Source organism: Balearica regulorum, chromosome 3, assembly GCF_011004875.1.
Source record: "Balearica regulorum gibbericeps isolate bBalReg1 chromosome 3, bBalReg1.pri, whole genome shotgun sequence".
Classification (NCBI taxonomy): domain Eukaryota; kingdom Metazoa; phylum Chordata; class Aves; order Gruiformes; family Gruidae; genus Balearica; species Balearica regulorum.
In genome coordinates, this window is record NC_046186.1 from 61,519,207 (window position 1) to 61,544,872 (window position 25,666).

The 25,666-nt window shown below is 38.9% G+C and overlaps 1 protein-coding gene across 17 annotated transcripts in view; it reads right to left on the reverse strand.

The window, feature by feature from the left end:
• Window positions 1-21,057, reverse strand: part of EPB41L2 (erythrocyte membrane protein band 4.1 like 2) — a 127,124-nt gene extending 106,067 nt beyond the window's left edge. For 15 of the 17 annotated variants that reach the window (XM_075748090.1, XM_075748086.1, XM_075748083.1 and 12 more), the window contains exons 1-2: window positions 20,956-21,057; window positions 16,895-16,976 (exon numbers count right to left, since the gene is read on the reverse strand). The gene's annotated coding sequence lies outside the window, so the exon portion shown is untranslated. Of the gene's footprint in view, window positions 1-6,742; window positions 6,764-16,894; window positions 16,977-20,955 lie in introns of those variants that run through there. The other 2 variants (XM_075748075.1, XM_075748076.1) reach the window with 2 other exon arrangements.
• Between the last annotated feature and the right edge of the window lie 4,609 nt (window positions 21,058-25,666).

Below are 25,666 nucleotides of genomic sequence, written 5' to 3' on the forward strand. Positions count from 1 at the left end.
AAACTGCCTAAACAGCTAACTAAAATAAACAAGGGACAATATCTGTGTCTTTGTAAGATATGGGGAGAAAGCTGAAGCAGCAGTCTCTTATGTGGTAAGGGAAGGCAGAGTGGATGCAGGGAAAGTGTGTACAGTGGCAGAAGTTTCCTAAATGGCAACTGCTGCCAAAGGAATTATAACAAGTAATCAAACCTTTCTGTTTGTTTTTATGCGATAAAGACAATAGAGACTTAATCTGCAAAATCCACAATAGCCCTTTTCTGCTAGTTAATACCAACTTAATGAATGAGCTATAGGATACAGTTAAGGCAAGTAGTAATAGTAATGTATTTTTTGTCTTGCCTATGGCTACAATCTCGCATGAAATAACAACAGAGATATCTAGAGGTGAAGATCAAGCTTTACAAGCTGTGGGACTCACTTTGGGAATCACTTTTTGAATCTCTGTACAGAGAAGTCTAGTCTTATGAGTATCTTTAGGAAGCAGCACAGACATATCAGTGCTGTTATGAACTCAGTTTTCAGACTTCATACTAGATAAAAACAACCGTCCTTTATCTTCGTGACTAAGTCATGATCAATACCTTGATTCTAATAAGATACAAAACGCTTTGCATGCAGTAGATATAATTGAAACTATGGAAGACTCTACAGTTATTTCAACAGTCCTTCTATTGGCAGCACTTCAATGCTCCCTTGAAGCAAAACAAATACGCTATTGTATTAATACAATTCATTTGACTTATGGAGAGTAGTTTCTATATGCATGGTAACCAAAGTTTTTACTCTTTGTAGCTTCAGCTTTCCTTGTTGCAGACTTAAAAAGGTACATTTGAGATCAAACCACAGACAAACAGATATGTGATAAAATTGAGCTAAGAGCTCAATTTGTTTTGTCAGATGTGTCACACAACAAGTAGATATGGAGCATACATGCCACAAAAATATACCAAAACATATAGCTTATATGAAGTTAAAAGAATGTCAGTACATAAGTTTCCATTTTATGCTTATATGCTATTCAAAACCTAAATACCTCCTTAGTATTTGAGAAAACTGACTGGCTTTAAAAATCTTTCTTAAAAAAACACAAAACCAAAAAAAAAAAAAATCACCAATTTTTAACCAAAACCAGAAGATGTATTTAACTGCTCCGTAAAAGCAGTTTACGGTCAAACAAGTTATTCAAAACATTCCTTACACATTTATCTCTAGTCCCCCAAAGAACTAACTTTAATATTAAAGGGAATATACTAGATTTTAAGATGTAAGCTTTACACATTTTAAAGCAAGTTTCAGATACAATAAAATTTGCCTGAAAATGTAAGTTGGAAAGATATATGTGATTTCATGATTTGGTATTCTTCATATTCATTCCACAGAACAATGATAAAATGTATTTGTAGATGTTCCCATAAAATTTCAGAACTGTAGTCTATTCAAATTATTTAGAAGAAGAGTAAGTTTACATAACATACTCAAACTGTGTTAACATAACACTTTAGCTACCTTGTTAAGCCTTATTAAACATATTTATACCAACAATTTAGAGTTTCTAAAAATAGCATGCATAAAAAAAGGTACTAAATTCTTCTTGAAAACCAAGAGACACTGAACATCCAGTCTTTCCCTCAGAATCTTTCCCATACAAGTGCATCTACTCTCTTCATTTGCCTCTCTTCACACATCAGAGGTTTTATTTTGTTTAAAATATCTAAGCTATTTCAATAGCATGGTCATCACTATCACACAAAGTATTAACAGCAAAGACGACTATGCTCAACTATTCTTGCCCCTGTTCTTGTGCAAACGAGGAAGCCACTATCATGTCAAATAGCACAGTTATCAATACAGATCTGATCACTGCCTGAGGACTAGAGTTCACACGCTATGTTTGGCCCCAGAGGAATTTTATAAAAGATTCAATCATACACTTAAGAATTGGAAATAATGATCGACTTTGCATTTGATAAGCAAGAAAAGACTGCGTACAAAATTTCTGGAATGCCTGTGTGGGCAATGCCATTTGTAATTCTGGGGGTTGGTGCACTCAAACAATGGTTTATAGAAGATCTTTCAGATACAATTAGATTGCAGACCATTGGTTCCATCACAACAAGGCTGAATCGTCCTCAAATGTAGGCAATATTTACAGGATATTTAACTAGGATGCAGAGAGGGTTACTACCATCATAACCATCTTCTTGCCTTCTCCAGCTATTCCTTACCCTCTCTTTCGCCAGTGCACTAGCAAGGGAAAAGAAGCCAATAAGACCAAACAGTACCCATCCCCATGGAGCTTTCTCCCCCACTGCAGGCACTGGGATTTATCATCAAAACTGTCTGGGACACAGACTGCTGCTGGTGTTGCCTGCAATGCTGGCAGGCTGTTAAAGTTACAAAGAGAGAAGTATGTGCCAAAATATGTACTCGTGCTTGCCAAGCATATAATCCTGATGCATACTTCCTGATAGGAAAAGGATTTAATAAATATGAGACAATTTCCTTTTCCCTTTGCTTAGAAACTATCTTCTTTCCCACGTGCTTAAGGTCAGAGAAAAAGAAATGGCACAGCGTCCACATTTAAAAGAAGCTCAGTTAATTCTCTGCCTGGAATACTCAGCTTCATTTGATCAATCATATTTTGTATTTTCTTAACAACTCAAATGATAACCACCAGGACAAGTTTTGGAATCTAACACAGTCTCTGTCTCCCACTACTCATGAAACACTTCAAAACATGTTGGAAGGTTAGATTTATTTGGTGAATATGGCCCCAGCTGTTGCCTGGCCTACTCTACTGTGTGGTCTGCTAGGAGGTTCTCCACTGGTCTGAAATAGTAAAGCAATACCTGTGAAGGACTATGGGTTTTGCACTTGAGTCATAGCACGCCCTTGGTTAAAATCTTCAGGAGAGGGCAAGTTCACCACAAACTTTCCACGCTAGGGATCTTATTTAATTTACAGGATACATATAAGTTTATGGATAGCTTCTGATGTTTAAAAAGGCAACAGAAAATAAGTAGAAAAGCAAAATACATAGGTCAGGGAATCAAATAATAGAGAGCATTACAGTGCTGAGGCATTCATAGTTTGCTTCAGTATGGCAATGTTCTAGTAATTAATTTAGTATAATGTCATATGAGTGATACTAGTAAAATACTAGAAAAACCAAGGCTAGGATTTCAAGAGAGTCCTCATTAAGGAAAAACTAGGGGTAGCTAACAATAAATTCAAAAGATCTTATTGAAGAACAAATGTGGAGGAGATATTAATATCTTTGTTAAAACCCTGTGTCAAAAATAATCTTAACACATTTAAGAAAATAATTACTTTCATAATAAGGCTTCCAAAGAAGAATCAGCTGTCATTTAGATCTAACAGAAGAATTGTCCACGTACTGAAAGATGCCCAGCAAATGACTTAAGTGTTAGTAAGGTAACGATCATGACTGTATTTTCCCTAACTTGCAACATCCTTCTGCTAGTTAACATCTCTTCCTATTTGAAAAAAAGGAGGAAATAAGACCTTTTACTCATGACAAGCTGTCAGAGATTTCAGTTGCTAAATAAGATATATTCAGCTGAGTGAACTTAAAAGCTTACAGAGGATATAGCAAAACAGTTAACATGGTTTTTGGAACAAAAGTCAACACCACACAGAGTCAGTTTGTATAGCCACAAGATTTGCTTAAACAACAAAAGGCAGGCTACAAATACTCAGTTTTACCAGAGATATTAATCATTCTTGAAGCAAAAAGCAGGCAAAATATTTCAGAGGGAGAGAAAACCTGCTAAAGTAAATCAGAATTCTCAACTGAAATTGGAAACATTGCCTTCTGTCTCCTAGCTGTAAGATTTCCATAACAGCTGTAAGTCTAACTGTGCCTCGCATACAGAGTTTACGCTCTATCTGACATCTCCAGACACATCTGTACAATAACAATCAAAGTGAAACAAAACAAGAAATCTCTTACCTTTGCTTTAGAGGCTAAATTGTGTAGCTTTTTATTTTTAAGCATTAGTTTATAAATCATGAGCTAGGCAAACTTTTTATACATATATATATGTATGTATGTATACGCATACATACTTAAAAGTAAAACCCATTCTCTGTATTGATCCTCTTTTGACTAATCATCTCTTACCCTATTACTACCATCTGAAATACCTGACACCAGCCTGGAAGCTGGTCTTTAGAACCAGCTATGAACTCTCTGTTCTTACAAGGAGTGCCAAGGTAATCACTAGCAAAATGTACGCAGACCATACGTGACAGAGCATTACAAGACAAACTAGTAGGACCCATACCTAACAGATGCCTATGGGCACATGGTAGACTGTTTTCTAGCATCATGTCTCTGCTGCACATTATGGTTTGCAGATTCATCCAGTTTTAGGCTCCACAGTACGAGAGTTGAGCACACACTGGAGCAAGTCCAGCAAAGATGGTTAAAGGCTTGCAGCATCTGCCATATGAGGAGAGGCTGAGAAAGCTGGGATTGTTTAGCCTGGGAAAGAGAGGGCCTGGGGTCAGGGGATCTTATCACGTTGTATAAATACCTGATGGGGGTATTAAAGAAAATAGAGCCAGGCTCCTCACAGTGGTACAAAGGATATGAGACAATGGGGACAAATCAAAATAGGGGAAATTCTACTTAAACATGGGGAGGCGATTATCTTTTTTACTCTGAGGGTCATCAAACACTGGAACAAGTTGTCCAAAGAAGTTGTGGAGTCTCATCCTCAGAACTATTCAAACCTGACCGGACAAGGTTCTGTGACCCTACACTGAGCAGAAGATGGGGATGGACTGAGTGGTCTCTACAGATCCCTTCCAATCTCAACGATTCTATAACTCCCAGCACAAATAAAATGACTAATCATGTTCTTGAAGGGAAGCAGAAAAAAAAAAGTTAAGACAAGAATGCCTTTATGTTCTCCTACAACAGATGCAATGTACTTCACAAAAATAAAACTATAATCTCTACCTCAAACCAGCTAATAATCTATTCAAACCAAGAGATACCAACCATCATCAGATGTATTCTGAGTAGGATGAAACATACTATTTTGAACTCCAACAAGAATGATGTTTGAAACATTACAGTTGTTGGCCTGGTTTTCTACAGAAATAAGACCCGTGGAATCATATTACCTGTTCATCTGTTTGTTATCCTTCTCTAGAAATTTTTAGATTCAATGGTCAATTTTAACCATATTTAGCAGTGGTCCAGTGTGGTTAACCAGCAGTGGTTAATTTCTACAGGACTCACAAAACCAGTTTGGCAGGAAAGAAATCAAAATTAGTGAAGAGTCTCTAGAATAGGTTACTTAGGACATTCTATTTGGCTTATTAGCTTTACGGACAGCACTTACAGCCAGACAAAATACATACTTAACCTAGTGATACTTGAATGGTTCTGCATCAAGTATATTTAGGTGCTAATGGAAAAAAAAAGAAAAAGAGAGAGAAAAGAGGTGCTAACAGCACAGAAACATTTAATAGTGACAGGAAGAACACTGACATTCTGTTATAAAGAGGAGCAAGACAAAGTAATAGAAAACCATGCTTCATGAGTTCTTCCATTAGAACCTAGTTTTAAATATTTAAATGTCCTAATGCTTTCAGGTAAACTTGAAATTAATTCTGAGGAGGATTACAAGAAGGTCAACAACATATTTGTCACCACTAGCTAAGAGAGACTAGTATTTCAGTATTCCCATATTACTACTTCCAACTATTACTGAATATTGTATAGTGGAGCATCAGAGCACAAAGGGAGGAAAAAGGAGAAAGAACATGAGTGAAGCAATATTTCCAATACATTAAAACCTGATTATTACCTAAAAATTCTACTGCTCATGTCCTGCTTTTAATCACACTACTACTACACTCATTAGAAAGTTTCTGAAAGAAGTTAGCAGAATCAAATCAAGCAACATAAGCCAATTTCAGCAGATATGAGATAGGTAAGATCTCTAAATCCAGTTTATTCAGCTTGCAAGACTCTCATTATGAGTTTTGCATTCCAGGTTTCTTCCCTCCCCACCCCATCCACCACCCTTACACTCAGAATGCAAACTAATTTGTGCCTTTAACCCAAAGAATCTGCACTCAGAAACACCCGGACAGTTAGCTGACCATAAAAGCATGAAGAGAGGGCTGTGAAGTTCTGCCTGCTGCAGGTATTTGAACTGATAATGCAGAAAGGATCATGTACATTTAAAAAAAAAAAATTGTCTCCCGAATTGCTAGTTTGATATTTTTTGTCAAATATTCATGATTGTTTTGCAAGTATTCAAACTTAGTTCACACTGATTATCAACACACCTCAACTGTTGCAGCTGACAGATTTGAGGAAAACAAAACTTTAGACAGTCACCCTGGAAGTTTGGCAGCATCAATTCCTCAGACTACAAAAAATTCATCGCACCCTTTCTGTACCCCTGTCACAAGGGCACAGAATTTGTTTCAGTTTACCTTATTGGGCATGGTGACCTCAGACTGGAAGTAGAGAGCACAACCACTGTGTACGGAAACATAAGTGTCATGTCCCAAATCAAAAGGTTACTTTTATTCACAGCTGAGTAGGCCATCTACTTCCGATCTAAGTACTGAGTGTTTCAAAGCTGGAATGATAGTTTAGACACAGACACATCTGCACATATAGACAATATATAAAGCACTTTGGTCTCACCCAGGGGACTGACTATACCAATTTTTCTTTTAAAGAACATACCAAGTTCAGTAGGCTATGTTAGAGGCATCTGTCAAAATATGCCAGAGAAGTTAATTTGCAGCCTTTATAGAGCTTAAGCTGCTTAATTAAGTTTCTTGACTTGGAAGAAGAGAAAACAAAAGTATAAATCAAGTCACAATTCTCTTGACACTCTATGAGGAAGAGAAAAAATTGAAGGGTCTTTAGCATCTTATTACAAGAACTCAGCAGATCTTATTTAGCTCTCCCATAATGGCATCTCAACCTTTTCTGAAAGGTCAGGAGATACCCCATATTTAATAACACTCTAGTCTCCTAATATGTAAGCTACAGAACGAAGCAGATATAATAGTCATAAGACCACCAAAAAAAAAAAAAGTCATTAGATAACATTCAGAAATCTCTTAATGCATCCATCTTTGCACTTTGGGGTAAAAGAATTGTAGTTTTCACTACAATATATCCCTCTCAAAAAGGTTTTTTCTGCCTGCCTATCAACTGGTATATTTCAACCATATATTTGTGCAAACTGCTGGTAGTGATTTTAGAAAGTTACTTGGCTATAGCCAACCATTTTGATGCAAGAACTTTAACCAAGAAGTCACACAGTTTAAAAAATATGATACTACTGTAGACAATGACAGTCTATCATAAGCAGAATACTCCTGTATTTCTTATACATTTTTTAAATTTAAGTCAATAGCAACAACAGTCAGTGAAGATGTTTTAGAAATACTTAACTTTATAGACTGAGTTAAATATGTAGGGAATTTTGACATAAACAAGAGGAAATAAAACCATCCACAGGAAACAAAGCAGCATCTTACTGATCATACATTGCTATGCTAACTCAAATGTCTTGTGAGAACAAAACCACAATAATGCAGAGTCATTGCATTACATCAGACTGCAAGTCTCTACTTCTCACTTTTTCTACTTCATGCTAATCAAGAACTAGCTGCTGGTTAGACCTTTGAAGATCACCATTTGCACTATGATGCCACCAACAGCCACAAAGTCCACTAGCTGTAAGAAGAAAAAGACTAGCAGCATTTACTCATGAGGTGGAATAAGTACACCTTATCCTAACAGGGTATAAAAGGCTGCAGAACAAAAAAAAAAACCCACACAACATAGGTGACTCTGGAATAAAAAAAAAACACAAAACCAACCTCCCACTAAATTAAAAACCCCCACAAACCAGAAAAAAAACCATGCAACTTTAGATTCTCCTTTTCTCACCTCAAAAGTTATGCCCTCTTTAGCACAGCAATCAGAAATGGAAAGCTAGTGGAAGTCAAAGCCCAGGAGCTTGCACCTATGCTCTCCACATGCATTAGTGATTTTTCTCTTGCTATCATTTCTCCCTGTACAGCACCAAGCTTTGAATTTGAAGAAGAGTTTGATCTTTCTACTTGGTTCCTCTACACCTACACTAAAATTTGCAAGTGTGCTTTGAAGAATAATAACAAAACAACAAAGCATACAAATGATTCAAAAAAGTAACTACAACCAAATCAGTGGATCAAACTAGAAAACTGATTATAGTACATATGCTCTCTTGGCTGAAAAGCATTCAGCTGGCGACAAAACTCTTGCAGAATACTTTAGCCCTTCAGGGTATCAGCATCAAAGGCTGTTTTGTCATGTGGATGACTGCATACTCTTGAAAAGTAAGTGTAGCCTATAGCAGTGCTTTTCAAGCATAGAGACAGGTCAGTAAATGGAAAGGTTTTTCATGCAAAGACACACCTCAACAAATAACAAGGCATCTCCCTTAGCCTAGCAGGGTGAAAGAAGCATTAACTGTTTTCAAACCAAAAGGTTAGAATTGTTGCACGGGAGCATATTCAGCTTAGTCTGATGTTGCAAGAGTCTTAATATTGTAATCATGTTGATATAAGGCCTATCTTAGATTCTCATTTGCAGCAATAGTTATGTTTTCCATAGTTATGTTTTCCATTTTTAAACAAAAAATTCTGAGGTGGCTGCTTCAATTTCGGCAAAAGCCCTGAATGTGATCACCTTCATATAAAGCACCAAGAAGACTATCATACTTAAGTACCACAGCGTTTAAAAATCCCATCTGGATCAGGTAACATTTTACTGCTTACAGCAGAGACAAAAAGTTTTGCATACCTTTGCCATGTATCACCATCAGACCACTCTCAACTCATTACAAACTTTTCTTTAGCCAGAGCAAAAGCTGTCTTCAATTTTTCAGTAGTACAGGACTTTGTAAACAGTAGTGTTTACTTTAGAGTTAATTCAAAGGGATAACAAAAAAAGACAAGAGAACAGAAGAAAATTAAGTGGGGAGGAAAAGGTTACAAAGGGCTTGGAGCTGAAAGAATGAAGGGGTGAGAAACTATGGGGAACCACGCCTTTAGAGGATAAACTGAAATGGAGGGGAGGGAAAATATACTCAAAATGGTACATCTACTGCTGTAAATGAAAGCCCAACTTCAGGTGCTGAATGTAACCTCCACACAGACTACAGATACTCAGCCTCCTAATTTCTAGGCATCTATGTAAGTACATTCTTGTTTTAAAAGTCCCATCACAGGAGCAATAGTTCAAAAGTACTATCCTTGAATGACATGGAGTTGCCTACTGATATCACAACTTTAATAAGCTCAAATTTAGCACTGAAGAAAAAAATTACAATCCAGTTAGTGACCGAATTTGCTGTTCAAATATTTGCATATACAAGATACATATGATCAAGGGTACAAAAGTCACACTCTACTCTCTAAGCTCACCAAACCAGACAAGGAAATAATGAATCAGTCAGAAATGTCTCCTGTGTCCCCAGCTTCAATTCACTCCTACACAGTGGTACATTTTCCCTCCATGCCATCATAGTTCACATACCATTTTGGACTAAAAATGCTCTGCAAAAGTATGCTTAAAGAAAACAAATTTCTGTAATTTTATTTTGTGCTACTGAAAAGTAGGAACAATTATAATTTTAAGCTTGCAAAAAATCCCATGGCAAAATATGGCTTCTCTTCTATAAAAAACCCGAACAACTGCTAATACCCTAACAACAGCAAACAAAAAGCTAGACAAATGGTACAGGTGGAATTCCCATTATAGAAGAATCCTGCTGCTCTAATGAGAGGCTTTGTTTTGACAGATGTCAAAGTTGCTATTTTATTATTTCGTTTCTCTTTCATTTTATAAAAGAAATATACACTGCAAAACTTTCTAACTTTGTTTCCATATAAAAAAATCAAACTAACATTGTTCTGTCATGTGAAAATTTTACTCAAGCCTCTACAATACCAAGAAACTTCAATAAGAGAATTTCCACACAATTATTCAAGTCAGTTACATTCTTGAACCATCAGAGAATAATACTATACCTGAACACATCTGCGGAAAAAACCCACTTAATTGCACAAAATCAGACATTTTTGCATTTGTGTAACAAAACTAGACTAATCCAAGTCATATTTGCCATGGAACACCATTGCAATGCATAAGTATACAAGCCCTCTTCCTCAAATCAGGATGAGGTTCCTTCAAGAATAAAAGTGTCATCTGACAGCAGATCAATGCCATCACAACACAGTGCTGTCTCCCAGATTCCCACACACACAGAGCAGCAACACACTTAGAGGTAAGCAACTGGCTCCAACACATTGGTGGGAGGCAGAACCTGAAGCTTGTCAGCAGAAGCTGCTCTTCTCCAAGAGAAATTAAAAACTCCAGACGCATGAAAAACAAACAGACAACAAAACACTTTGTTTCCCTCCAAAAAAGACGGTTTGTCTTTATTCCATTTGATACTAAAAAAAAAAAATTAGCATGAGGGAAAAACAAGCAAGATTTCGCATGCTGCAGAAACCATGGGCAACACATAAGTACTATCTAAAAGTATAATTCAAAAGAATTGATAAAGCAGGATATTCTTCTGAAAGAAGCTCTAAGTGCCTGATGCATTACTAAGTTTCAACTCAACTAATTACATACTTAAAACTGTTTACTAAAATTAAGAATACAACAACCTTTTCCATTAAAAAGTTACCTCAAAGAGGGAAAACTGCAAATTTTAATTAAAAATGGATTCAAATTTAATAGAGAACAGCATCCAATAACAAATAGAAGGTAATTCAAAAGAAAATATCATTGAATTAATTCCTAATAAAAAAAGATGTATGTCTTTACTAAGGTTAGGAGCAACCAAAATAATCCCATGATGACAATAATGTATTTTATAATACTGTCTTGCACTAGCTCCTAATGCTTAAAACTTAAAGCATTTTTTCCCTAATACAAGACTAGGGTAACTTCTTCATATACCATGTAGTACAAATTCTAACAAAAAATCCAACTACTTCAGTCCTACTTTGATTTTTATCATTGCTGAACATACAGCAATTTCAGCTCTGACGTGGCAGTTGATCAAAAGCACAGTCCAATAATAGAGAACTATGGTCCAAGCAAACAATTCACATCCAACAGGACCATGTGAAGTAGGGAAAAAAAAAAAAAAAAAAAGGAAACAAAAAGCAACAAAGCAACAAAACTTTACAGAATTTCCTGTATCTTCTGTAAGTTTTTGTCAACACCATTTTCATGTCAATCAGCCTACCTTTAAGTTCTTAAATATAAGTATTAGTTAACCATCTCTCCTAATGATGATCCATGAAATAGACAATACAGGAGATTGACTATACTTTCATCAACCTTTTTTGTTAGGTTCCTGTTCACTCTGAACAGCACAAAACTTGTTTGCCCTACATCTAAATGACAATTTTTCTGAACCACCAACAACTTCAAAAATTAAAAGCATTCCTCAAGAACAGCATCTCCTAGACAGGAACAGCTCTAACCATCACTTAACTCTACTGTGCTAATCTACTCGTAGCCCTGGATGAAGATAGTTTTGGTTTGTTTTGTTGGTTTTTTTAAGCAAAGAATAAAATTACATTAAAGAGGATCTCTGAGAATACAAGCTTTATCTTCCTTTAATTTGAGTTGCTACCATAACTACGTGATTAGTTTACCAAGACACACCTATGTATACACTGCCTGAGATCCTGACTAAAGCTTTGTTTCAGGTAAGAAAGAGAAAAAAAAAACCACCCCACCAAAAAACCCAAAAGAATCAGCCAGAGGAAAACTGCATTCTTCCAAAAGAAATGCCTATGCTTTTACCTTCTTGACATCCCCAAAGGTCTGAAAATATTCACAGAATATAAATTCACTTTTTGTGTCTTGTGCAGTTAACTGCTTATATACTGATCCTTCTAGCCAGCATCCTGTACTGTTGTTAATCTTGCAAACAATACAACATAAAAACTCTCTTAGAATTTGAAAACTAACACTTGCAAAAAAATCTCTTTAATGTAACTACTTCAATGCAGTCTTAACATATTTAACCAAAAAAAGTCAAAGAAAAACTGACTTGTTTTTAAAATGAGTAAAACAAGAACACCCTTGTGAGCTTCTCAACAGAAATGATCCATGGATTTTTAGAGAGTATCCTTAGCAAGCAAGCAAAGATCATTCAGCAGTAAAAGAAAGAAGCAGGTTAATTTTAACTTGAATAAGCTTAACATCTAAACCACAACATACTAGCTTTTTTTGCCTTTTAAAAAAAAAAAAAAGAAACTTCACCAGGCAAATTAACTTTCCCACATCATTCAACAGTTTACGGATACAAGATGTTTCAAGCCAGAAGATTAGGGCTCCTGACAGTGACTAAACAGTTCATCCAACAAAAACTGTTTTCATCTGGTCCCATTCCAAAGCTTTGACACTGCTATGTGTGGCGTATGTCTCTCTCTTTATCTAAGGCATATGACATACCCTAAAACAGCACCAACAGCTGGGAATTTTATGGTAAGCTGACCATCTTCATGGTAGGTGTTGCCTTGGAATGCAAGTTAATGAAAAAAAATATTAAAAATCAGGGAAAACTGACCAAAAGATCTGAAAACTGCAAAGGAGCTGCATTTTTATAAAAGCAAAAAATGGCTGAAGCAAATCTGCTCCCAACATATCAGGAGCATGTTCTACATTTTTCACATTGGCTTTTAGAAATCCATTTGCGGGCAGTAAGTGAAACACTTTTCGTTCTTAGCCCAGTACTTCAAGTCTCACGATGCTTCAAGATAAAGAGTAAAATCACTTAGACTTTCAAACAAGTCAGCACAGTAAAATATACTTCAGCTAATGTATGTGTATTTTTATAAAGTTTCATTATGCTAATGGGGACAAAAAGTAATACAGCTTCCAGCATCATCCTTTCATATCAGACCTAAAATTACACAAACTTTTCCTCTACAAGGATCTGTCTCACATTTACTACCTGGTCTCTAGTTAAGACCGCAAATATTCTGTCAGGATTACTGAGCTTGTAATGATCTAAACGGATTAAAGTAAAATGTAGAATTATGTATTTTTCACTAAATTTGCTAAAATAAGTGTGTATGGGGGTCAGTGGTAAAAAAGTTTCTGTCTTCAGCCCCTTCAGGTCTTCAAAAAGAAGGAATAGTCAGTTAAATTTGTTATATATGGTTTATTAAAACTTGATTATTTGAATATAACATGCTGGCACTCTCCCCAAGTTAGAACGCTGTCATTCACTACTATGTTCTGTAAGAAGATAGCATTTTGTGTTTGGATGAGGTTTTTAAACACAGATCTCTCTGGCACTGTAAGGCATTTTACAGTGCATTTTTATGGGGAAGGCACCTTTTCTCCAAGCATTTTCTCACCTACGACACAGGACTGAAGTATTCCCAGGTTCACTTTATATACAGTTTAATTTCTGTTACAGTACAAGACCAATAATACTGGTAATAGTGTAAACTTCCCCCCGCCCCCCAATACCCCAAGTATTCAGTCTCTACTAAGTCATTATTCTATTCTGCAGTTATCCTATGGAACTTAAACAGCATCCTTATTTTCTGAAGGACTAAATTCAACTGTGACCAAAAAAAAAAAAAGGTAATGTGTTAATATGCAATGTGCTTCACCTTTTCTACTGAATGGAATTAAGACATAAAGGCTGAGATGATGGATTTCAGTCTTCAGAAATGTGTCTTACCCTTCTGAATGAAAATATCTCAATGTATTTTGAAAAAGTTACAATGGTCTCACGTTATAAGCAAATATCATACTCGAGGGGGGAGGAAAAATAAATAAATCTAAGTGCACAGATCTCATTAAACATTAATTGCTTTCTATAAGACACGTCCTGAAGCACACAAAGTGTAGAGAAAGCATACTGTGAAATGAGCCCAAATATCAAAACAGTTTACGTTAATTAACATGAGATAATTAGAGGTCAAAATCAGGTTAAATACTAAAATCATTTGTAATTGGGGTTTGCAAAGAAGGAGTAGTAGCATTGATATGTAGCAATCCCAGACTCGATCCGAGCAGCTTCCTTTGACCATTATGTAGCTAACCTCTTGTCAAAGATTACTGCAATACAAGTGTTGACTACAGAGGGGACAAAGCAGCCTTAAGACCAAATACGGACTTAAGTATGAAGTTTATGTTATGACATTCTTTGGGTTTTGGTTGTGGGTTCCCCCTCCCCTTTTCCTCCAGACACTGGATTTGCTTCAGATGCATTGTCCAATACTGCAATATCCTACCAGGAAGAGTACCCAAAAAGCCATACAAGAAAAAGGATCGTCCTCTAAGGAAGATCAAGAACATACAGGCTTACTATTTTGCCAGATTTTTTTAAATTGATTGATGATGGTACAACAGCAGTTACAGTATTATTTAAGGGCAGCATTTAAGTACAACTTCAAAAGGAGGAAGCCAAACAGCGGATAAAACAGCTTCTTTCAACTGAGGAAACAGCAAATAGTTCATTCACAGTTTCTACAAAGTACAAAACACTGTATTTGGAAATTGAACAAGAATTCAGATCCAAAATTTAAATGTTCAGACTGAAAGGAGTTTGCAGGACATACTCAGTATATTCCTAAAATATTTTGTTAATGAATCTTTGCTTTTGTGAGTAACTGGAAGCAATAAACATGTTTCAACAAATGCGAAACCCAAGTGTGTATTTTTATCATCGGATTTTAATTTTGGTTTGATTTTCAGAAGTAGGATACATGCTGAGTCAATCAGAATTTAAAGGTCTGCCTACGACCAATTCAAAAGCTTGCAATAAGATTATATATTTAAAATCCCATACACAGGATAACTGAATATTTCAAATTAGAAAAAGCTGTTCTAATTTTCCATTGTGGTAAGACATCACATCATGCATTTTAAATACACACTGAAGAATGTTATTAAAAATACAAAAACTATGTTCTTAAAACGTTGTAGTCAAATTCTTATCCAGGCCACTAAAGAAGAATACCACAGTTATAGTCTATACTTCTCAAGCCACAGTAATGGGATAGCAGTAATTTACAGTAAAATCTGGTGTTACATTTAGCTGTACAACACTACTAATTACAGAGTCATTTCAACAATAAATACTTGGTTAAACTCTGCTTTGTCATCAGTGCAAGCAATTTAAGATGAAACTGATCTTTCAGAGAGTCCACACTTCTTTTTTAGAGTCTATTTTTATTTTCTGGTAACTGAACATCTTTTCCTACAGAACATTTCTCCAGAACTACTGCTTTGCAAACAGAAAACCGCATAGACAATGTTAGAAGCAAAAGGGAAGATTCAAACCTGGAGCACCAAGGCAATCTATAGTTCCCTTTAAACTGTCCTTAGTTAACCCTATTTCACTATTTAATACCAAAGTCTTCTAACAACAACCTTATAGAGCACAGAGACTGCATCACTTAGTAACAGCAAGGCAAATTAAAAGGCCATATAACACTCTTTGGGTGTCTTCAAGACATAGACAAATATGAGCACTGTGGTAGATAAAATATCAAGTAAAACACTCAGTTAACCCCCTAGACACTGACAAAGAAGCCTTGAGTTTTAAAGAGAGGATCCTCCTGCAATGCTTCTTCACAACATGGTCTCTGAAAAGCCAGGCTACTATTAATAGAAGCACTACATAGATGAATGGTAGTAGTACCTTATCTCCATTAGAAAAAAAACTCCAACCAAACAAAAAAAAAACCCAACCAACAAGACACTACTACTTGCTTCTGAGAATATTCAGAGCCAGCCAGTCAGTTTTTATATAAAAGGCCAACTTAACAGAAGTCAGGCCTTCAAAGCATCTCATACTTGAGTTCAGTCATGAAACATCATGCCATCAAAGAAGTTGTGATGTGCAGAGCAACGAAATTGAGTCCTCTATTCTTGTAAGAATGAGAAAAGATCCAGCCCCAGCTTTTCTCCAGAACTAGGAAAAAACCCAGGGTACAGGAGTGTGGAAGCCAAGAAGGTAAAGAGAATTAATTGAGAGGGGAAAATAGGATTTGAGTTTTGTTTTGGTGGAGTTTGAAGTTTTTCATATCAAGTCCATAGATTTCTTCTGATTGTTTCTATTTTCAAGGTACTATGTCAGATGTAAGGAACTACATAAAGAATATAAACTGGAAAAAACAAGCCACGAGCTGTGAACTGCAATTAGAGAGTGCTATTCAGCATCACTGTCAGCAATGCCTATACAATTTGCTGGGCAGGTAACAGCACTTGCAGAGTTGCTGCTACACAGGGTTTGCATAGTGCCACTAAAACATCAGACACTACTGCAACGGAAACAAACTTTTTTTCCCCCTCAAGTCTGTTAAAATAAACAGGCATGTATTCTCACTGAGCTGTCTTACTTGTATTACATTCAAGTCTAAAATGTCATACCATACACAGAACATACGTTGCTCACTTCACTAGCCAACAGAAAGGCTATTTTTTGATTACTTAGTAGTAATTAATAAATATTCTGTTGAAATGACCTTCACTTAGTCTGTAAATCTTTACAAAGCACTCAAAGACAAGGTGAAGTGTATGGAGGAAATAAGTCACTTGTAAAATTACCTTCACTGAAGATTTTATATCACAATTTTTTTAATTAAGACTTGAAGATTTGCTAAAAGTCAAAATAACTATTGTATCATTAATAAGTTATTTCCTGTATAATATTACAGAACTGACAACTTAAACCATATAAATTTATCACATCAACAGAAAAAATATTTGAGAAATTGAAACAGAACACAGAACTTCAGTGAATTTTCTGATATTAAAAAAATTAAATAAATTACAAGTTACCTTTAACTCCAATACAAGTCTTGAAGATTAGTAGAATTCAACCAACTATGACAACTGGGTAACAGCACAGTATGCTCTTTACCTACAAGAGAGTTAAATTTGGAGTCAAATTACACCAAAAATCTTCCCACTGAGTGAATCAGAACACCAGGTAAGTGACATTGAACTGTGCTTAAATCAGACTTATATTTTTTAACTATGAACACCTTTCCAAACAGGAAGGGAAAAATGCACAATCATTTAACTTGCACTTTGATTTTCTCTCTTTCAAAAAACACAAACAGAAGTATGGCAGTTTATTTTAAAGTCTAATGCTCTTAACTTTCAGAAGAGTCTTTTCTTTGAATTTAGAAGGTCAGAAAAAACCCTTACAATGCAGTTTGACTTCTTGTATAATCCAGGCTATAACACAATCACATGGTCCCACATCCCCTTTTCTTGCTCCCATCCCCTTTCTTGTGTCCAGCCATTGTGTGAGTATGCAATGAACAGTTTTCCAACACTGTTTTTCTTAGGATAATTTTGCCTGCAATGAAGAAGAAAGCCCACCTTCCCTCTTCTCACTCCTCCCGACTTAAGACCAGGCTGAGAATGAAACTACCATTCGAATTAGTAAGTCTTTCTCAGGAAAGCATTTAATCTTGCTTTAAAAATATCTAATGGAAAACAGACTATACACTACAACCTTTATTAAAATAATTTTTACCCTATTGAAATTTACACATGGTAAACCAAAATGTAGAAAACTCATCCTCTTTCAATAATTGGAGTAATGCTGTATATTACAGACATAACTATTGAAAATGTAAACCATTTAGATCCTTTTCCTGCCACTGAATCCTTTCATAACCACTATTATCTGCTCTCGTCCACAATACAGCTACACCTATCACTGTTTTATTTTGTTCCCTCCCTTTTAATCTTTAAATAGATCCATCTTTTGTACTGAAACATCCTTCCCAGTTCTTGTAACTTTGAAAATTCTTTCAGGTTATTACTATCCACTTTAGAAAGTATAATGCCAAAAGCGAACACAGAATTCTAAAAGGAATCCCATAAGCATCAACTACAGAAAGATTGTATTACCTTGTCATATATTATATATGTTGTTTATATATCTAGTTTCTTTTTTTTTTAAATGACTTTAAAAGAACTTATGTTCAAATTATTATTATTCACAACCCACAATAGCTCCTTTAAATGTCTGTACTTCACAGAACCCTTTCCCATTCTCCATCTATGACCCACATTCCTCATCCTTAAATGTGTGACTCGGGAGTTGGCCCCATGAAAAATACATATTTTGTCTATGACCACACTCACGAAATTATTCCGATCATACAGTAAGTAATACAATCATTCTTCAGGTTACCCTCTCTAAATGAGAGCTACTCAGTCCACAGTGTTGTCACTGGAATCCCATTAACAGACATCAACAGGTCAAACTGGCTTCAAAGAGCTGCCTTCAGTTGCTCCTACTTTTCAAGTTATATCAAGAAGTGATAATAAATTTAGAAGTTTCTTATGAATTGACTGCAATTGCTGAAGACTCTTCAAGTTTGAAGTGGAACAAAAGGTATATTTCCAAAGGAATGAAGCTTGGAAGTCTATTCCACATGGCCCTGGCTGTTGAGAAGTTTGAACTCTCCCTCTTCTCCACTTTCAACAAGCATGCACACAGAATATGTACATTTTTGAAAGTCTAATCTAGACCATTCTAAGTAACATTGTTACAATGCAAGCTCATCTGCTAGGGGTATAAACTGTTGATATAAACTTTGAGATCCATAACCTCTGAAAACACGGAAAGGAAGGTCATATTCTAAGCCCAAAGGGAATCAAACTCAGCAGAACACTGCAGTTTAAGCACGAAAAAGCAGCTCAACTTCCCACCATAGAGGTTAACACCAGATAGAAAACAACATAGCAAGCAGAAATGGAAACTTGTTGGGAGGAGAGTAGCAGCTGAAGCAGAACACTTCAGCTGAATACCCTTTCAGGGCCATTCCTGTGCAACCCAGGATGCCACGAAACTGGTTTTGAACTGGGTCTGTTCTATAACCAGTTGGCTCTGCAGCTTAGGGACTAAATTTATCTGCTGTTTGAAACTTAAAAATATCACGCCAAAGGATGCAGCTTTTTATTTTTTAAATAGTTCCTATTAAAGAAGTACTTTGTCATTTCAAACTCTCCAGGTCTGGAAATAGGCAAGTTTATGAGAATTTGCTGAAGGCTAAGTTTTGTAGAACTACATGCTTGTTGCATTTCACTAACACTCTGGAAGCACCCATGCTAGCAGACAGGAAAATGAGGCAGTAAACCTAAGCAAAGCACTATATGTCAATGAAAAAGCTATAAATTACATGTTTTTAATTAAAAATGGGTCTTAGACAGCTTTACAAGAAGAAAAAACATCCTAATTGAATTGTTTGCTAGTTGTTACTGGTATCAAAGCACCTTAACCTAAGTTTACTCCCTAGCTGGCTATTACTTGTTCCCTGGCAGTGATTTATTTCAGAAGCTGTTTCTGGAAATCATAATCATTAAGATGACAAACCCTCAAACCAACTCCCTTTATGTCAATCAGCGATCATTCATACAGTAACCCCCTTTAAGTCCATTCTAGTCATACACATGCATGCACAGTACTATTAACATCAAAAGGGATTAACTTCAACTCAGAGGGATCTTCACCTGTGGAAAAATGCTACACTAAAAATGTTACCACAGCGTTAATAGCTCTTCTGAAAGTATTCAGACTTCACAGTACTGTAATCAAAGCCTTACAAAAGAACAATAATAGGAAAAGAACTTTGGACCTAAATTTATAAATAACATCTCAATGTTTTTTTAAAGACCTCAGTGCATAATATTCACACAGAGGCCAGGTCATCACATCTTGAAAGGCAGACTTTTTTTTTCTTAGTAGCAGATAAAGAACATACCATAGGATTCTGCACTGATTTTTGCTCTAATCCTGAAGAGAAATGAAATTAGGAATGTACAGTCTTCCTCAATTTCATCCCCTACCTAACTACTGACAAACAGTTTCAGTGCAGGGTCCTATTTAGCTCGTTTTTCTGCAGTTGCTCACTCACAGCTGCAAGAAAGAAACAGCCCAAGATGCAAACAGATGAAGTTATCAGACTGAGGAATGGTGCTCTAGGAGGAAAACACAATTAAAAATCTCCCCTCCTCACGCAGTATTCATAGGACGGGTGCGGGACAGTAACCGACAGAAATCGGGGCAGATTTTCGGGGAAAAATATCCCTCTCCTCTTTTTTCCTCGCAGTCTCTGACCATGAAGCAGGAGACCCAAAAGCGCAGCAGACGCGGGGACCGCCGCGGCGGCGGGAGCAGGTCCAGGCCCGCCCGGGGCGCCCTGACGTGCCGTCCCCCGGCGGGGCGGGCTCGCGGGGCGGCGGACGGCCGGAGGCTGCGGGCAGTGCCCGCGGCGGCAGCCCCGCGAGGGAGATTTGAAACTGAGCTGTGAGGAGCGGCTCCACACGGCTGGCCTCGCCGGGACCAGCGCCCGAACCCCCGCGGAAAGGGGGGGAGGAGTCGGCCCCCTCAGAGACTCCTGTCCACTCAAGAGGGAAAAGGCCCCACCGCGCGGACAGGGCTGCGGCGGGTCCGCCGCCGGCGGGGAAGGGATCTCGCCCGCCACGGCCGGCGCTCCGGACACGCTTCCTCGGAGCTGCTGCCGCCCCCTGCCGTCCCCGCTCCTCCCACGGCCGGCCCCAGCTCTGACAGCCCCCGACCTCCCTCCCGCCCAGCAGCCGCCGGGGGCCGGGAGGGAGGGGGCAGCTCTGCCCATAAGACGATCACCCGGCCCGGCCCCGCCCGCGGCCTCCGCATCCCGCTGCGGACGAAGCGGAGTAAAACGCCGACGGTCCGGGGCAAAGCGGTCACTCGGTGCATAGCCTTCCCCTCCCACACAGCGCTGCCGTTGCCCGGCGCCCTCCTCCCCACCATCCCCCGCTCCCCTTCGCCGGCGGAAGGTCTCGCCCCGGGCCACATTCCCCCAGGGAACTCGCTCCCTCCCGCTCCCCGCCGGTACCTGCCGCCCAAACGGCCGCTCGCGCTCACTCACGAAATTGAAGTTCCCGAACCGCAGCCGTCAGCCCAGCCCGGGAGAAACCCCCGTCGGCCCCGCCCCCCGGCCAATCCGCGCCCCGCCCGCCCCCCTGCCCCGCCCCCATCTCCTCCTCAGCCGGGCCTCCCCGGCGCCGGCCCGCCGGCTGCCCGCTCCGCCCCCGCTCTCGCCGCCGAGCCCCGCCCTGTCGTCATTGGCTAGAGCGCCCGTCAATCGTCAGAACGGGAGCTTCACCCCGCCCCGCTGCCTTGCTGGGCCACCGCCAACGGCCACTGCCCGTCAGGGCTACGGAGGGTTTGGTCTGGACGGCAACTGGGGCCAAGTAGCGGGGTGCGCTTAGGGAGCGCTGCTGCTGCGCGGACGCCCGCCCGCATCGGAGGGACGGCTGCCCGGGAGCGCTGCTGGCGAGCCAGGGCCCCAGGCGAGCGGCGCGGTGTGCCGCAGGAGCCGGCTCGCCCCTCCCCGGCTCGCCGGGCACGGCGCCGGCCGTGCGGGCGGTGTGGTGCCGCTGTCCCCTTAGCGCCTGTCGCAGCGGTTTCTCCACGCACACTCGAAATCCGCTGACGTTACGCGGAATGAGCTCCTGCCGGGCTGCGAAGGAGGCCAGCGGCACCGCGGGCCGTGTGGGCGGGGAGCGCAGCCGTAGCTGGAGGGAGGCGGTTACCCCTCTCTGCCCAGAGCTCCGCAAACCCCGCGTTGACGCTGCCTGCAGCTGGGCCCCCCGCGGGGGAAGCACACGGACGAGCTCAGTGGGGGTGGCCGGGCTGGCTGAGGGATGGGATCGGCTCAGCCTGGGGAAGAGATGGCGGTGCGGGGCTAACAGCACCCGTGGGGAGGTGGTCGAGGAGAGGCAGCCAGGCTCTGCAGGGTGGGAGGCTGAGAGGCAACTGGTGTGAGGTGAAATGAGAGGTTCAGGCTGGGCATAAGGAAAAGTTTCATACTGAGGACGGTCGGGCAATGGAGTGGGTTCCTGGGGGATTTTCCGCTCCTGAGTGGACACAGCCCTGAGCAAGCTGGTCTGACGAGGCAGGTGGCCCTGCTGTGAGCAGGAAGTTGGACCAGAGACCTCCTTACAACCTGATTTTTCTGATGATCTACAGTCCTGATGGGTGTTGTCCTCCTCCTTGTTCAAGATCTTTCAGATGCCTTTGTGGATGCTGACTGCTGAAAGGCCTGGATACGAAAAGCCTGGTGGAGCGTAAAGGCAGCTGCTGCGCTGCACAGGCTGCAGGCCGCAGGAGTGCTGTGGGTAGTCTGCCCTGGACACCTTCCCCACCTGAGGGCAGCTCTCTTACCCTAGCCCTTTCTGCTCTCCTTTAAGCCATATATTAGCCTTTTGATTCTCTTTATAACTTTTCTTCCAGCATATGAAAGGTGTGTCAAATCTTGGACCAAGAGGTGATGCTCTGGCCTGCAATTTGTGTGTATTTGTGCAAGAAGGAAAGAAAACCCCACAAAAATGAACAAAACAACTCTCTGGTTAAGAAAGCAAGCCCTTTTTTAGCTTTGATTCTTTTCTCATTAAGAAAATTATTTCCATTACATGTGCTCATACTGAATTTGAAAAATCAAGCACACGGTATATGTTGCATGTACAACTTCAGTTCATCCTTTTTATGCATTATAACTTAAAGTTAACTACAGACTTCCCACCTCACCCCCATATGCACACAGAGCCATGCCTTTTTTAGTGCACAGAATAGATTTTTCTACTTTGGAGCAGAGCTGTGCAGTAAAATAAGCTATTTGCTATGTAATTCCTGTGTCATTTCTAGGAAAATTAGAATGGGAGGGGATTAGAATTACAAAATTAGAATGGGAGAGCAGTATCATGACTGAGGCTGCTGAGTGTTCTTTACAGAATTCTAAAGAAATTGTAAGATACTAAATTTTCTTTATCAAAAATTTCTGTGTGATGCCATGTGCCACATCACTTTAATTTTGTGAAGGGATTGAGGGATATGTTTTCACAATGCCAATCTTAAGATGCTGGGGTCTCATTTAGAGTAGCTTACTGCTGAAAATGAAGTCAACAGGCAATATATCATAAATATTCTGTGTATTTTATAATGTGTAAGATCGAGAAATCAAGTGATGAGTATCTTTCCTTTAATATTGGTGCTTCAGAAGTAAAAGCAACCCTGCAGTTCATGGGAGTGCTGTTCAAGGAAATTAATGTAAGCACACAGAGAAGCAATGAGTCGGCAATGAATAGAGAGCAAGCAGTATTAGATATCTGTGCTTAATTCAGCATTGTTCATTCTGCATCCAGTGAAAGAAGTTAGGGACCAATAATTAAAGAAGGAATTATAATGCATGTGCACAAGCAGTTTTAATTCTTACTAGCTATATTGCTTGATGTTGTAATCTTCACATTTTATTTATTATAGTGTATAATTTAAATAAAGCTAATGAAGTATTTTCAGTACCTCTTTCTCCACATTCAAAAGCAGCATTAAAAAAGCCTTCAACTCTTTCAAAGAGGAGATGGCATATCATTTTTCTTTTTCAGGAAAAACCAGTCACTGTGGTTCCTTCTTTGATATAGCAGATGCTACAATTACCACAATATTAACTGGGTTAGGATTTTACCTCTAGATGCTTTTTATATGCAGAACAGTCTCTAAAACTCTATGTATGATCTTCCTTGGTTCATTCCCCAGATGCTTTAACATCTAAGGAAGGAAGCAAGAAGGAATCACAGCAGAATATGCCCTACTTCCTCAAGAAAATAATACAGCAGCTTCACATGCCCTCCTAGAACCAGTAACTACTACTTTTAAAGGCTTAATTTACAGACATAGTGGGAGACACTTGGTCTCTGCAGCTTTCAGAGGCTACCTAAGTTTGCACCATCCAAACTGTTTTTTTCTAATTGCTAGCACTTGTGTGGCTGCCAATATTTAATACCATTGGCCTGAGCAAGTTTAATTGGCACAGTACTAAAAACAGCTGCGCATGCAACGATCTTGTCTTCAATAAGGTTCTCAATGTTGTTAAAACCAGTGGAAATGCCTGTAGTAAAATTTCCCTAGTTTATAAAATTCTGGAAGATTTCAGAAGAAACCACTTCAGACTTGCCTCTTTTTGCTCCTTTGCTCCGAGAGACTCAGAGTCTTCTGCTGAGAACCTCAGTTAGCAATGTCCCCCTGAGAGGTTTATTTACACTGAGGTTTCTTCTCACACTGGTTTTAGGCTATTTGTTTCTGAAAAAAATCTGCTGCCTTATGACAAACTTCTCTTCTCCTCTGATGTACAATTTTGGAAAAGTAAATAGTCTAGCAGTTTCATTGGTTTAAAAGCTATGGTTTAGAAAATATAAAATGTAATACAATTCTTGGTGTATGCTTTTCCTTAACTCTTTTATTGTGGGACATGCATGGCCTAAGGAGTAGAAGGATGTAGACAATTTCATAAGCAGAGTAATGAAACATCTGAGTAGCCAAATTAAGTCTATGTGATTCTGTCTACAGCATGTGAGGTGATGATTTTGATAGTCTGCTAATTTTTAGGAGGTGTACTGCTGCCGCACTAGCACTAAAGAAATGCCATTAATCCAGTTTTAAACATTCTCCTCCACCCTCTCTCCACTCTTCTGAGTTTATATCTAAATTTTGCGTAGGTGCCACAGTGATAAGAACTCTTACCAGTCTGTTGCACTCAATATGCAAAATTTCTTGAAAGCGCTGATCCAACCAAAGCACTGTTTGTCAGAAATAAAAACTGCAGCAATACAACTGAGTGTAAGCACAGTTACATTTTAAACCTCATTTTGGAGCTGCCGTCTGTACAGATCATAAGTCGGTAGTCAAAATGGTTGGTTGCTCAACTCTTGTGCCAGTAGGCTTCTTGGCTTTACCTAGATGACACTAATATAACTCCCCCTTTATAATGTTCATCCTACAAAGACTCCACATTAGCCTGGTGGCACAGCCTTCAGCAGTGTCTGTTACAAAAGAAAATAAATGAGGAAGAAAATACCCATTTCCAATTGTAAACTATTTGATGTTAAAAGAAAACAAGGCATAAGGAAAAATACTCATGCTGCCTTCTTTTATGTAAGGATTTCTCCATTTTAGAGATTACGAAGAATAAACAAATGAAAAAAGTTCCAAGAAATGGCTGCAGTAAACACAATAAGACTGCATAATCTATTCCTCCTACAATAATATAACTATTGCTAAACTTAATTTTTAGTTACTTTCACTTTGGTTATTCAGCACCACCATTGTGGTTTTTAATGTGTAAAATCCTAACTGGTTTAGAAACTGGTCCTGAAAGAGTGTCTCTCTCCTTCTTACAAAAGTTTTCTTATAGATGGGAATAAGCTTCTAGAAGGCTGTTTTCTGGAAAGGAAATGTATCATCTCCTTTTTTGTCCAGAAGTCAGTCTTCTGGCATGTCTGGTGGCATCCAGCAAGGTGCCAAGGCATTGAAAAAGCATGTGAAAATCTCTTCCATAATTAATAGAAAACGTGCTACAGCATAAAAATGTGCACTAGGAAAAGAAGTTCACTGTACCTGAAATTTTAATGTGATAAACCTGCATTACCAATCAAGACTCTCTTCATGGACAGTATTTTCAATCTATTGGCACACGAGGTTTCATGTGCCTAGTAATATGATTTGTATGCCGCAGCTTAGTGTTACACGATTAATACCCATGCAGGAAGTCA